The sequence below is a fragment of the Mixophyes fleayi genome, chromosome 5, assembly GCF_038048845.1.
Source record: "Mixophyes fleayi isolate aMixFle1 chromosome 5, aMixFle1.hap1, whole genome shotgun sequence".
Taxonomy (NCBI): Eukaryota; Metazoa; Chordata; class Amphibia; order Anura; family Limnodynastidae; genus Mixophyes; species Mixophyes fleayi.
Genome location: NC_134406.1, coordinates 53,509,146 through 53,525,994, shown reverse-complemented (window position 1 = coordinate 53,525,994; position 16,849 = coordinate 53,509,146).

Sequence of the window (16,849 nt, the reverse complement as noted above, 5' to 3'; positions counted from 1 at the left end):
GAGACGGAGCGCCCCATCAGCTGTTGGAGGGGAGGGCAGCGGTGGTGATCCATAGCCCCTCCCCTCTCCCCGTGGATCTATCTCAAGCTGTGTGGCGGCCGTGGAAGGTATGCTCAGCGGTCACGCGCAGATTTAAAGTACAACAATAAATGCATTTTAATTCTGTGACACCCATCAAAGCCCGGCTCCCTAGGCAACTGCCTAACCTTGCCTAATGGGAGCGCCAGGCCTGTCCACATAGAGGAAATGGTTGTCACTATTCAGGTAAGACGGGTAAGTAATTGACTTAAATGGGTTTAAATAATGGAATTATCTTTCAAACAGTTCTCTACAAAAAAAGTTTCATTTGCTGGCATAATATGTATCGGTAAATAATCAAAATAAGATATACTTACCAACTTGAGTTATGCGCATGATGCATTTTCCCTACATACCCGATAGTGTACTACAACATTATTATTTTGCATAGCACGGATTTTCCCTACACACCTGACAGTGTAGTACAGTATTAAGTTATGTTTAGTATGCATTTTCCCTAAATATCTGACAGTATACTACAGTCTTAAATTATGCATATCAAGCATTTTCCCTGCATCTCTAAAATTGTTGTATAGTATTATATTGTGCACAACACATTTTCTTACATATGTTATAGTGTAATACAGTATTATTTCACACATATCATGTATTTTCCCTTCATACCTGGCAGTATCGTACAGTATTAGGTCATGAATTTGAGACTTTTCCCCTACATCTCTGACTGTGTAGTAGAGTACTATGTTATGCATATTATCTTAAATAGAGTGCATATATGCATATTGCAACATAGTCATCATCAACAAGTTTAAAAATTATATCTGCCTTGAGCAATCTTACATCTAGAAACTAAAGTATTTTAAAAAAAAGTGGTTTGCTTAATTTATAAGTTCTTTATTAACATTTATTTATATAGTCCTTATATATTGTGCAGCATTTTATAGAGAGTAGTTAACCATCAGTCCCTGCCCCAGTGGAGCTTATAATCTTTATTCCCTAGCAGACAGACATGCACATACACTATAGCTAGTTTCATCAGAAGTCCAATTAACCTAGCAATATGTCTATGGAATTTGGGTGGAAACAGGAGCCCGGAGAAATAAGAACCCATGCAAACATGGGGAAAAATATACAAACTCCACACAGATAGAAAACTTGTCTGAGGCAGCAATGGCAACCTCCATGCTACCCACACTTCCATGTCCATCTCTTGAAGTATAAGACACTGAAAGTACAAGATACAAGTGGGTCTAAATACAAGTGCAAGTTGGATGCCTGTGCAGTGTGCCAAATTATATGCTAAATTTATTTTTACTACGTACAAGCTGACCAACTCTAAAACACACAAAAGCGACATATCTAATACTTTAATTGCCTAACGGTCTTTTTCAATGTAATATATAAATAGAGCTAAATAGAGCAGTATTTTATGAGAAAAACATAATTGTTTAAATTAAAAAAAGGATAGTAGTATTAGTTAGTGCCCCTATGCATTAGGACTGTATGTAGACCGTGTGGGGAAATCAGGGTTACGCTTATTACATGTGCAGCTCAGTACTCATTTACACTGATAACATTTCCATAAAATACTTCTGCTTTCAACCAGGATATACAAAATGTAATAATGTATTGAATAAACAACACAACTGTCTGCCATACATGTAAACATGAAATGCTTCTAAATTCCCTTATGTTTATAAACAGCCTGGGAAAAATAGGGTTCCATATAAGGTGTGATAAAGATGCTAAAATTATCCATTCCATAATTTCAAGTGGCCAAAGAATCAATGGATAATGTTGATGCATGCTTCAAATCTCTGGACATAAATTACAATAAAACATACTATATAAAAAGCATAACAGCACAGAGAATTAAAACACATGATAATTCAAAGGATTATAATTGTGTTATAATTAATTCACTATAATTAATTCACTTTTGAAAGTAAAGGATGCTGCATATCGACAAAGATTTACAAAAGAGTAAACAAAAAGAGGTACAGTATGGAAGGAAAGAAAAATAAATCGGGATTTAAACCCATAAGAGGGACCATCGAGATTGAGACATGAAAAAAATTATTAATGGTAAGTGTAGTAGATATACTAAATATAAAATAACATCCTCTGCAATTGGCCAGGGTATCAGACAAGCCTAGGTTTAGAACACAACACATGTACATTTTTTGCATTGAATGCCATTTGTTTAAGTTCCTTGTAGGGTCTGATTCATTAAGGATCTTAACTTAAGAAACTTCTTATTTAAGTCTCCTGGACAAAACCATGTTACAATGCAATGGGTGCAAATTAGTTTTCTGTTTTGCACATAAGTTAAATACTGACTGCTTTTTTCATGTAGCACACAAATACTTGATAGCTTATTTGTACACTGAAATTTAAAGTTGATATTTGTGTGCTACATGAAAAAACAGTCAGTATTTAACTTATGTGCAAAACAGAATACTAATTTGCAGCCCTTGCATTGTAACATGGTTTTGTCCAGGAGACTTAAATAAGAAGTTTCTTAAGTTAAGATCCTTAATGAATCAGGCCCGTAGTCTTTATATCAAAGAGTTACTTGGAACAGATCAATTTTCTATTCTACAAAGCTGTGCCCAATTTTGTGTGACAGGTTGACTATAATGCATTAGCCACTATCATCTCTACTGGGAGACAATTTGTTGAGTCTATCACCTTTGATGCAAGCTAGTGATTTAGTGTTCTGAGATTTCTCTGTTCTCTGCACCTGCCCCAATCCAGTGTCAGAGCATGACCTGCAATCTTCAGCCACACATCTGGTTCTGTTTCCATAGTGACTTTAGATGTCCAATTCTCAACTGATGAAGTGAGCATGCACAATTATCCTGACTCAATAAAAAGGCGACTAATTCTAGTTTATGTGAAAAACCTACTGGTACATTTACAGCAACCTCAAGTGGATCATTCACTTTATAAAGCGTATAAAACTTTAAAAAGTACAATAAATGAATGTATGTTTTTTCTCGCCCAGGCAGTGGAACATTCAGTGAAGAGTTACATTTCAAATAACATCTGTTATGTGTGAAACTATTGTTCTGTATCCCTGGAGATAAACAAACCTCCCAAGCTGGACCGATGTGAGATATTGGGACAATAGTTCTATTTTTGGCAAATTGATTAACACATCTGTTATTTCTGGGTCAACACACAAAAAGGTCTTAAAAAAGAAATTTTAGGAGTTTAAATAGAAATCCTAAAGGTTTTTTTTATGTTATCTGTTCTTTATGTTTCAGCTGCATAGTTTATTTTTAAAGAAATTATATTTTAAAGACCATTTTGGTCCAATTTCTAATTTTTTCAGTGTAAACTTTACAAACTCATGTATGTGCAGTAAAACATTGAAATACATTTCATCCATCTGTATATATACCTGAAGTATAAAAGGCTGCAGTGAATACAATTAACTGGTTTAATGATCTAACTTTAGTTTAATATATCTTAAAGCTGTGGTGCACAATACGAATTAACTTTGGAACCATCTGTATATGTTTTGAGGGAGAATAACTGTGATGGTTATATGAGTTTTCATTGCCATCAATGACAACAAAACATATCATCTGAGTCGTACTTTCAGTCATGGAAGACTTTTATAATGGGTGACGTCATTTATGCCACAGTCCACCTAATTAGAGAAGTCTTGAGCAAATACTGTACAAACTGGTCTATAGGTTAGAAATCAAATGGCAAATGTAGTGAGGGTCACATATCACTACTGAGGAGCTATTATTTATCATTCTGGGACCTCTGCTCTCCAGCTTCTGTAATCATTTATGAGCATAGGAAAGGGAAAGACATTACTGAGATCATTAGCTAGCATCAATGAAGAGCCACTGGTTAGTAACTGTCCAGCTAACCACTGGTGAGTAACTGTCCAGGTAACCACTAGTGAGTAACTGTCCAGCTAACCACTAGTGAGTAACTGTCCAGCTAACCACTAGTGAGTAACTGTCCAGGTAACCACTGGTGAGTAACTGTCCAGCTAACCACTGGTAACTGTCCAGCTAACCACTAGTGAGTAACTGTCCAGCTAACCACTGGTGAGTAACTGTCCAGCTAACCACTGGTGAGTAACTGCCAGCTAACCACTGGTGAGTAACTGTCCAGCTAACCACTGGTGAGTAACTGCCAGCTAACCACTGGTGAGTAACTGTCCAGGTAACCACTAGTGAGTAACTGTCCAGCGAACCACTGGTGAGTAACTGTCCAGCTAACCACTGGTGAGTAACTGCCAGCTAACCACTGGTGAGTAACTGTCCAGCTAACCACTGGTGAGTAACTGTCCAGCTAACCACTGGTGAGTAACTGTCCAGCTAACCACTGGTGAGTAACTGTCCAGCTAACCACTGGTGAGTAACTGCCAGCTAACCACTGGTGAGTAACTGTCCAGGTAACCACTAGTGAGTAACTGTCCAGCTAACCACTAGTGAGTAACTGTCCAGGCAACCACTGGTGAGTAACTGTCCAGCTAACCACTGGTAACTGTCCAGCTAACCACTAGTGAGTAACTGTCCAGCTAACCACTGGTGAGTAACTGTCCAGCTAACCACTGGTGAGTAACTGCCAGCTAACCACTGGTGAGTAACTGTCCAGCTAACCACTAGTGAGTAACTGTCCAGCTAACCACTGGTGAGTAACTGTCCAGCTAACCACTGGTGAGTAACTGTCCAGGTAACCACTGGTGAGTAACTGTCCAGCTAACCACTAGTGAGTAACTGTCCAGCTAACCACTGGTGAGTAACTGTCCAGCTAACCACTGGTGAGTAGCTGTCCAGGTAACCACTGGGGAGTAACTGTCCAGGTAAACTATTCACCAAAAAGCTGTAACCTAAGAGGTGTCATTTGTCAATCAGTCATTTTGTCTATGTAATCAAGCATAAACCAGCACAGAATTGTATTTTTGGAACAAAATAAATATATCTGTGTTACAAGTTAGTTTAGGTGGTATAAAATTCGATTTTGTGCAAACAAAATCCATCTTTGAGTGCAACACAATCAATGTTGTGTGCTACAAAAAGGTATTTTGTAGCACAAATTGATTTAGTGGTTACAAAATAATGTTTGTGTCAGAAGGCCTCACATACAAAGAAAACTCAATGTGCAGCACAAAATGCCTTGATTTTGTACTGTTTCACCTCGATTTTCAACCTAGCGAACATTAAGGGTAAAGCCTGCTCTCTACTCTCAGGAGGAACCTCTACAAATTTCAAATGCACCTATCTTTCCAGAAAGGCAGAACCAGAGGTGCACAGTACACAAGTGTAAAACAATTTGAATTAAACATCAGAGAGTGGAGTGTTTTGATTAAATATCGCATTTTTGTATGTGTGAAAGTTTTTATTACATTACTTGGAGTGTACCTATAACTACAAACTTCACATTTTAACCCCGCAGAACCATGACAAATGAAAGAGTGGAGCAAGATCAAAGCTGGTTTAGCACAGTGCAGCAAATGTAGTGCGCTCCAGGAATTACCTCCACTCTGTGCTACACAGTAGTTTTTGCATCAGAAAATCAATTTGTGTTTTCCAAATTGATGTCGTTTTGAAATAATTTTGTACCACATACACCCAAGCAGCACTGTCAGAAATGCAGGTATTAAAGGATTAAAGACAATGAACATTAATAAAAAGATTATAGATAGAATACTCTATATTTGTTTTATGCAGCTGAGGTCAGGGCCATGGATCTTTATGGTAAAGGGAAGGAGGTTGAGAAAAGCAAACTTGGCCTAAGTAAACATTTTTAGACCTTTACTACACAGGCACACAGCAAAACCCATACTTCCCAATTGTCCTGCTTTTATTGGGACTATCTTAATTTTCAGATACCAATAGGCGTGATTTCAATAAATGAGGGTTTGGTTGAATGGATCAGGGTGTGGGAGGTATGCAAACTAACTGCAATGTATCCATGCATTAAATGTATTTCATATGTGACAGGTTCTAAAAATGCAATAAAACTCTGTCATTGATATAAGTGATAGATCATTTTGAATTTTTTTTTTTAAATCTGGAACACCTGAAGCATAACTTTTTCTTATGTTTTACTAAACTACTTGTATTCTGAACACCCAGTGCAGGTGTGGGCAACAGACGAGCTCTCATCAGCCTGCTTGTCCTGATCTTAATTATTCTACTGAAGCAGAGAGTAAAAGTGAATAGGAGCAGCTGACTTCCTCGTCATGTGGTCTCCTCTGCGCACTTAATCACCGATAACAAGCAAAGGTTGAGGCAGGCAGCAGACACGATTGGTTTAAAATGAGCTGGGTCAATAACCAGCAAACAAGAAGATGCTACAGAACACAAACACACTACAGGCAACAAGTCAATGGCACTGACAGCCTAAAAAGCCTACAATGGACCAATCCCAGCAGTGCATCAGATCAACCCTTATAAGTAAGGTGTCATAGACTGTCATGGCAAACAACACACTGCTCAAATGGACTGAGAGGCAGTGGAACAGCTGAGCACAGTTTCTATCCCAGCCTTTGCCTACAATCCTGACAGGAAATGGGGCCCTCCAAAAAAACAAGCAAAAAAACAGCCTCATGCTGAAGCACTGCAGCTCAGTGCCCAGTGGTTGTTGGGGTGATATATAGTTAGTTCAAAGGTAGATTTGCATTTTTGCCTGGTGAACAACTGTCTCACATAGCCCTTGCAGCCCTAAAGAGTTTGGGTGTAGTGCACTTGTAGAGTAAAAAATGCCAGCATACCCATAGATGTTGCACTTGCAGAACTACAAGCACCAGCATGCCATGGTATCCAGAGTCTATTGCAGCCACAGAGCAACAGCAAAAAAATACTGTTAACTAAAAATTCTTAAATCTTTTATTAAAATAAACACGCCGGGACACACGTTATTTTACCAATGTATTAGTCACCTAAATACAGAGAGTATCTTCTTCTTTCTTCTAATCCTACACGATAAAGACGCAACACAAATGACAGGCCGGTACTGGGTCCCCACCCGCATTCACTCAGTTTTCCCCAACTCTTCGGATCTCTGTTGGCGGGCCTGCAGTCAGAGAGGCTGCTGCACATATGATGGACCTGCCCAAAAATACGCCTCTACTAGCAAGAAATCCACTCACTTCTATTCAATATCACTGGAGTCACCATGCCACCTTCTGTATTGTGCACACTGCTACCCAGGCCTATCCGATACCCCTCGCCACCTACAAAAAGTGACCTGTCACATAATAAATGCGGAAACTTGCCCCATAGCTGCACACTAGAAAAACACTTCCCCTCCTTTTCTCTCCAGCACTATTCAGAACATGTGGGCCACTTATCGCATGGAGAGCATAACAGCCAAATTGCACAACACCCCTGCTACATTCTGAGCGGTCTGGTCGTCTTGAACAGATCCCTACGGAGCTACCCCTCCCTTACCTGCAACATTCTCCCATTTGCAACAATATCCCCAGCTGCCCACAAAACACTAGAGAGTCATTGCTGTTTACCATCACCCCTCCACTTTAACAATTGCTGAATAATCCCCCGCCACGCACCCCATTGTACGTCTTCCCCTAAAAAACCTTGGTATAAACTTACCCCATCTGTTTAGACACTATTTTCTGCACTTTGATGTTGTCTTGTTAATAACCACTATACCACACCTGCACCTGTTAATCTACTGTTGTTTCTCATTTTTCTACCTTGATTAAAAACAATAAAAAAGTTTATTTTAAAAAAATGACAAGCTGGGCGTCCTATCAGCTACTAATCAATTGAGAGCTGCTTCACTCTGATTGGTCAGTCATGGTTACACCCCATGTGTGTATAACTCTCGTCTTCAGGACTTTGCCCGGGCTGCTCCCCAACTTTGGAACGATCTTCCACAGTCCATCAGGTTAGCATCTACTCTCAAAGGCTTCAAGCGTGCCCTTAAGACTCATTTCTTTATTCAAGTCTATCAGTCCTCCTCCTAACTTCCTAGTCCTGGCTCTCTCCCCCAATTAGTACCACCCTATTTGTGTCTCCACCTTCCCTTTAGGATGTAAGCTCTCATGAGCAGGGGGCCCTCTTTCCTTGTGTGCTCCTTCTACTGTTCCTTCACCCTCTGTACCTCTTGGCCTGCTTCGCTAGCCTGTTTTCTTAAGCTTTGGCCTTCTTCTCGCTGATTTCTACCATCCCTTTCACTATCTGTCCCAGATATAATCTGATTTGCTTTACCCTGTCACCTGTGTTTGTATATATTTTTGTATCATGTTGTGTCTTGGTTCTGTTTTCTGTATATGTAATGTACGGCGCTGCGGACCCTTTGTGGCGCCTTATAGGTCAAAGATAATAATAATAATAATAATAATAATAATAATAATAATAATATAACTTCAATGGTCAACATTTCTACATTGTAGTTCATTGATACATTTGCCAAACTAGTTGTTAAAACAGACTCTGTTGCTTTAATCTGGGGATGAGCTCCAACGCGGCAGTCCTATTCTACTTGCTGTATACCATCGCAGATAGCTTTGTTTGCATACTAGGTTAAGGAACTATTCACTTAGGTTTTGTTTGCTTGTTGGTTAACTGTTATGGGCACAAGGCTCTTATGTGTTGGGAGGTAAGAGCAGAGTGGAGGGTGAGGAATTACATTGATTTTTATTTACAATACGGTCAATACGGTACTGTGTACTGTGTGTAATTTGTGGCCCCTTTGTCAATTTGACTGCCCCACTTGAAAATAGTAAAATAGAATTGATGCCTTAATAATACATTTAGAAGAATGATGGATCATAATTTTCCTTAAAGAGAACACCGTAGATATTGCTTCTCTCTGGGAGACCCATATTGTGAATGCTAGAGTTTTGGCACTTAAGGTGTAGAAAATAAACACTATAGCACAATCCCTCTTTTACCAATTTATGACTCACCTAAATACAGGCAGCTCCTCTACTTTCTTTGTTTAATCCTGTAGGGGAAAAATGTAAAAAAACCATGTTGACGATGAAGATATGTTGGGCACATCATACTATCATACTATCATACAATGTCTTCACAGAATTGTGGGGGAGTGTTTCTTTTGATCTCTAAATCTATCACATTAGAACTACACTAATTATAGCTGGATGACATGGGCAGATATATATATTCACATTGCACAGAGCGTGGATTCTGTACTATGTGTTTTATCTGTGCCAGCTTTATAATAATGGAGTTCTTAAATACTTTCTGAAATTTAGGGGAGAGTGTGGAGTCTCCATCATATCACTATAGTTACCTGGATCGTAGACATGCCATTACAATTCACAGACTTTCCTATTTATTATCTAATATTTTTTATTTATATAGCACCACCATATTACTCAGTGCTGTACAGAGGATACTTGTCATTTACATCAGTCCCTGCACACTGGAGCTTACAGTCCAAGTTACCTAATACACACACACACACACACACACACACACACACACACACGCACACTAGGGTCCAGCCAAATAACTTACCAGTATATCTTCGGAGTATGGGAGGAAACCAGAGTACCCAGAGGAAACCCACGCAAACACCAGGAGAACATACAAACTCCACACAGATAGCTCAAGACTCCAGCAGTGTGAGGTTGGCAATGCTAACCACTGTGCCACTGCACTGCCCTCTCTACTGCAAAACACTATCCCCAAGAGTTTAGTATCTGGTATTTATACATACTTAATAATCAAGAGGGTTTACATTGTTATCGGCCCTTTAAAATCAAGATGGGAAGGAGATGTTTAGGCATTAGATGACGAGCACTTGGGAGGTGCTGGAGTTCCCATAGACAGTTCTCCCCAAACTACCCAGTTTATTGCGGGTCTATGTTCCAAACAGGGCATCTTACTCTATGCCTAGATTGGCCTGATGACAACAGCTGCCCTACGTGAAAGGTACAGCAAAGGGCCTTCTTGCATTTAATATACGAGCCTCTGGTCTTAAGTCATCAGGTTTCTACATGAAAATTGCCATCCTGAAAACCTAGGATCTTGTTTTAAATAAATATGTATTTAAAACAATTTTCCTCTGTATATGATGTATTGCCACTTTCTAACACTTGATTTGGTCTGCATTCTCTCAATAAACATTTAATTGGTTAAAAATACCTCTGCCACCCATGTCTGCATGATGTGTACCTGCTCTGGGATTATATCATATGCATGTCTTACTCATGTTTACCATATTATATTTTATTAATCATGGCGCACTATAATAAACTGCAGCATATGACATATCATTTTGTGCCTAGCGAGACACAATCTCCTCCCGGATCAACCATTAATTGAGACAGAAGGATGAAGGAATGCATGTTGCTTATGTCTATAATAACACTGTCTTAGGAGAAATTACATGTATGCTGCATATTTGTATAGAAATAACTGCAAGTATGCCCCATACTTGTGATGAGTTCCAGAGCAGACATGCAGTTTTTAATGGCTGAAGTTGCAATGCTAATTGTAATGAGAATCTGTAACTCCTATTCATTAAAGTGATATCAAGAAAACTAGATTAAAAGTGGAGTTATGAAAGAATTACATAACTGTTATTATAGAGTTCTTGAATATCACCACTGTGAACTTATGTTTTTTTTATTCAGTTTCATATATTTCTTACAGTTTATATAGGTAGTAAAGTAAGCAACACAGCAGGGAGTTAGGGTATAATAGATGTCATTTAACAGAGATTGGTGGTGTAGCTGAGTGACAGATTCCAGGAACCAATCAAAAACTAGAGGAGAGAACTTTTGTGCAAAATCTATTTATGCAATACTCTGGCCTGTCTGTAATCTACATCCATTTATTGCAAACACATGTATCATCGAAAAATCTATTTTGTGTCTACAACATTTATATCATTCCAAAATAATTTTTCATTTTAGTTTTGTATTTGTTTGACAAAACTAAATTTTTGCTACAAAATTTATTTTGTGACCCAGCTCCAAATTTTGTTTAATCAAATAACAAAATTATTTATGACATTGTACAAACACTATCATGTTACCTGCCCCAATATGTTTTGTTCATATAAATATACTGTTAATAAATGGCACCTCATATTGCCATATATGGCAACTACAAGAGAGGAGACATGTTATAGAAAGTGTAGAGGCCTAAGGACAATTGAAAACATGTGTGTTGGCCCTAACTACTGATTATACAATGTACACATTACTGCAGAGAAAATACTACTACATTTAACTGCACTTAGCAACACCCCAGGGATTTATAAAGAGTGTAAGGTTTGTCTGGATTACAAGGGGTTTCTGTTAATAAGACAAAGAAGGTTATTAAATTAACAATACATTTTATATTAGTAATTTGTAAACACAATATTTAGATAATGTAAGTGGGGAGATTTAGAAAATTAAAACATTTAAAGAAGAGATAAATTATAACTAAGGTTTTCCAGACATGTAGTGGATAAGTTACTGTATGAAATTATTATACTGCTACCTAACAGCACAGCAGCACGGACAGGTTTTGGCACAGAGTAAGCTCAGTGTGTAATGAATATTAAAGAGACTGTTACAAGAATATTTACCAAGGCAACCATTAATACATTTGGAACCTATAACCTTCTAACTTATACAAGGGTTTGGTTGTGTGTGGACACTTAATGCACTACATATGTGATTAGGCCTCTGAAGTATTTGTCTTCTGACTAGCTGGTGGAAACTCAGGACAAGACTCCAAGATACGGTGCAGTGGGACCGCCAAGCCCCTATAATGGTCATAAGATTAATGAAGTTAGAGAGGAATAATTCAGTGACTGATGAGGCTCTGAAAATTGCTTCCATGTGGTTTCTTTGCTACCATCTATTTTGAATACACAACATTTTATTTACTGTTAATGTTTATGTTATCTTGTAGTACTGGTTTACTTGATTTTATTATTATTATTATTATTATTATTATTATTATTGTTATCCTTTAATAAAATATAGTGGCAACATATTATGCAGTGATTTACAGACAGATTCTGGAGCTTATAGTAAAGCCAATTAACGTACTGGGAAGTTTTTGGACTGTGGAAGGGAACCTGACCACTCAGAGGAAGCCCATCCGAACACAAGAACAAATACGCTTCCCACACATGGTCGGCGCATAAAGGGAGGGATTTGGACAGGCAGGGAAAGACGTGAGCCTATAATATAAAATCTGATCTTTCAGTTATAATAGATATTACTCTTAAAAGCTGGTTACCTTAGATATGTTAACTTAGGAAAACATAAAACTTCACTAAAGGGACATGTCAGGAATCACACTGGAAGTTTACTGGATCCAACAGCTCGATCGATTTGGAACTAACTACAATGGAGTTGAGGAGTCTAACGAGGGACCCCCTGCTAGGGTATATGGACTTAGCTGCTATCACCAAACAGGTCTCCACCCTAGGGGTACTGTAGGAATCATGCTAGATTCATGGGAAGCAGACAAGATAACAGATGATCTGCAGAATTAGTGGTGCTATATAAATAACTGATGATGATGATGATCTGGAACTCACTGGCGTAGATGGAATAACCAGGACAGATTGGCATAGAAATAGAGCAGTATGATGGAGCAGTATGATGGAGCCGTACGATGGAGTACAATTAAAACATTTAACAAATAATAATTGCACTCACAATGTTACATTTTTCACAGGTTTATCCTCATTTGGCAAACCCAGAAGTACGGTCAGTGTCTTTGTTCTTCCTTCCTTGCGTTGTTACGAGGTCCGGTGACATCAAACTAGGTCCCAGGATCTGTGGAGTCTGTTGCAGGATCTGTGTAGTTTATTGTGTTTTTCACTTAGAGAGGTTTAGCTCCCTTAAGTAAAGTTTTATGCTTTTCTAACTAAACACATATCTATGGTAACTAACTTATAAGTAACCATTATAACTGATAGATTACATTTTACATTATACACTCATGTCTTTCCCTGCTTGTTCATTTCCTTCCCTGTTTCGACTTATTAAGTTACATTTTTATATTTTAAGATAAGGGCTTAGACATTCCTTTCCTACAATTTTGATCTATCTATCTATATTCCTTATGCAAAAAAACAAGTACTTCCTTATGGTATCATGTATATATTCTGTCTGCCTTCCTGACAGAAGTGAATCACATCTGTATCTTACATTTACAAATAGGAATATTATTAATCAGAAACATTTTGTGTGTCTGTTTTTGAAAGAACTGATAGAAAATTGAATTTTCCTACTTTGTTCTATTTTTCCTAAAAAGGAGCTTTACAAAATCTAAAACATGAAATAGGAAATACTGATAGATAGTGATAGGATGAAGTGCAGGATAATATGCATTTGAACCCCCTGCCCTTCTCTAGTAATCCCTGAGGACACAGCTAACATTCTGTCTTTCTGCAGTTTGTGTGCTGCAGTTAACCTCTCGGGTCCTTCTAGGTAGGGTAACATCACTCATCTCTTTCTATTCATCCATGATCCACAATGTCACAGCAACACTCAACAACACAGTGTAGTGTTTGGGCAATGGCACACAATTGACCTTTTCAGGAATTTCATTGGGAATGGGGAAGGTTTCAAAAGCAGCACATTGGATACAGATGGAGTGTCTTTTAGACAGATGACACACATTAAATGTGAATGTGGAGAAGCCAGAGGCACCTAGTAAACTCTGCAAAGTTGCCCAATCATGCCAGTGTCTAAAAGGAACGTTTTCCATCTGTACAAGAAAGTTGAATAAAATGGACCCTGCAAATATATGTAATTTACCTATTGCGTCCACCTACTTCACATGTCTGCCTAGAGTCCCCCGTCATTTATTCTATTCATGTCATTTTTAAAGATTCCCCCTCTACGTTTCATATGATTTCCCATTGTGTATTCTTTGCTCCTCTCCCTTTTCCTGCCACATTCATTCTCTCTGCTTCTTGCCCACTCCTAATTGTTGGTGTCTTGCCATACCTGTTCTCATTCCTTCCCAATTACCTCCTCATTCCTGTCTCTTTTTTTCATCTATATTTGTCTCTTGTCTTCTGTATTCTCTCTTTTTGTGTCTCTCTATCTTTGCCCTTGCTTCTCTCTTTTGTGTCCTTCTCCCTTTTTGGCCTGTCACGTTGTGATGCCCATGTTCTGATAAGAACTTCAACAGTACAGGATCTTCACTCCCTCAGTGATAAGAGTGGAGGTAAGTAAAAACAAATCTTTTAAATTAAAAAAAAAAAAAACATGGACAAAATGGGAATGATAAAACAATTTGGTTTAAAATAAACAAATATACATTAATATCAGTAACAAATTGGTATATAAAATATAAATGAGAATGTAGAGGAAGGTTCTATCAATACATTTATATGTTTTTATGTATAATGTAACAACTTTACTCAGCTATTAGTGCTATTAACCATTGATACATGTGATCTGAGTGATATAAAATTGTGGAGTGCCATAATATGTATTTATTTGGGATAACTGTTGGGTTACTCACTGTTATCCTTTTCTTCTTGTTTATGTGAGTATGAACCATTGATATTATTGAATTCTACACTTTGATTCAATAGAAAAATGTTTAGGACCTCAGTGGACCAGAGGGTATTTTTATTTAAATATCTACACTGTAGTTTCCTATTTATGTCCCAATACCAGCAGTGATTTCAAAGTGCAAATGGTGCTCCTGCTATCATAAACCCTTCAAGTAACCAAATTTCTGAGTTTTGAAACGCCCCAACAAATAGATGGCACATATGACATTGGGAAGTGTAATAATTCTCTGATTGTTTAATTTTTATTATAGATAAATTATTCTGAAACTATACAATGTTCTTTAGATTTACTGTAGAAATCCAGGAACGTCGTTTTAGCCTGTGAATTCAAAAGGTCAGATTCTTAGCCTGACTGTAGTACGACACACGCCATATAAGCCACACATACAAAATACTTTGTGAGACAGGCTGATAGTCTCTTCTTTATACTATATATGGCATTAGGATAGGGGAATGACGTATTGAAGATAAAGTTGTGAATGCAGCAGGGGAGAAATGCAGTATTCCACAAATAGGCCAATGCTCTAAGGGGCTGACAAAACACACTGGCTAAGTTTATTACTCTTAAAAAATGCAAAGACTTTAAGATAGGTGAACCAATTGCAGCCACGGGGGAATTAAATATATAAATCCTATATTAAGCACCATCTAGAAACTACTATGCTCTTGGAAGTTGTACAAGGTCTTCTCTTTGGGAATAAACTCTACTGCTTTCAAGTTAAACTCCTTCAGATTCCTGGCAACTGATAACTTTTCTACAGCGGGCGCAAATGTAATTGCATTACTAAATCACATATATTCCACCGAGACAATATTTTTAATTCATTTAAGTTTACCACACATAATAAAAATAAGCTGTTATATGCCAGCATTTTACTTGAGCATGTTTGAAATACGCAACTCAATGTTAATGGAACAATATTTTAATACCGCTACGGTACATTACTAACCATTTTTTTAATGAGGATTTATGAAAATGAAATATACCATAAATATTAATAGGATTTATGTTAACTAGACATTTTTAACATGGCTTTAGAGTGAGCTGCTATAGTACAATAATTTGCTTGTTTGTTCAGTAAAACGTATCATCCATTTATCGCCGTACATTGCACCTAAAGACCATATTATTATAAATTTTGCAGTAGAACCGCCTGGCTTTATGAAGCAATAATACCTTTACAAGGCTCAGACATGACAGTCATACAAAACATGCAGCCTCTTCCATTTCCATTCAAATTCCACCCTAGATAGCTTCTGAAGGCATTTATTAAGCTGCCTTCTGATTTGTAGTTAGAGTTGCTGTAAATACTGTAAGATGAATTAATAATTATCTGTATTTACAGACTAGGGCAGCAGTTCCCAAAGTGTGTGCAGCGGCTCCCAGGGGGCTGCGGCGCTGTCACAGGGGTGCCGTGGCCAGGATAAAACGAAACAAAAAAACTTACCAATCCAGTGGCGCCCGGGTCCCCATCACGCAGGAGAGAGGAGGATGCTGGGTCCTGGGCGCCGCCGGATTGGTAAGAAGACAGAAGATATAGAAGAAAGAAGGCCAAGTATGGCAAGTAAAGAAACGGAGGGGAAATAGTGATAGGAAACAGCAATGAAAGGGCAAAAGTATGAAAGAGGGGGCAGAGTGAAGATAAAGAGGGGCAGAGTGAGGATGAAGAGGGGCAGAGTGAGGATGAAGAGGGGCAGAGTGAGGATGAAGAGGGGCAGAGTGAGGATGAAAAGGGGCAGTGGGAGGATAAGGAGGCGCTGAGTGAGGATGAAGAGGGGCAGAGTGAGGATGAAGAGGGGCAAAGTCAGGATATAGGAGGGCAAGTGTGTGGATGAAGGAGGGCACAGAGTGTGTGGACGAAGGAGGGCACAGAGTGTGTGGATGAAGGAGGGCACAGAGTGTGTGGATGAAGGAGGGCACAGAGTGTGTGGATGAAGGAGGGCACAGAGTGTGTGGATGAAGGAGGGCACAGAGTGTGTGGATGAAGAAGGGCACAGAGTGTGTGGATGAAGGAGGGCACAGAGTGTGTGGATGAAGGAGGGCACAGAGTGTGTGGATGAAGGAGGGCACAGAGTGTGTGGATGAAGGAGGGCACAGAGTGTGGATGAAGGAGGGCACAGAGTGTGGATGAAAGAGGGCACAGAGTGTGTGGATGAAGGAGGGCACAGATTATTTGGATGAAGGCGGGCACAGAGTGTGGATGAAGGAGGGTGGAGTGTGGATGAAGGAGGGCACCGAGTGTGGATGAAGGAGGGCACAGAGTGTGTGGATGAAGGGGCACAGAGTGTCTGGATGAAG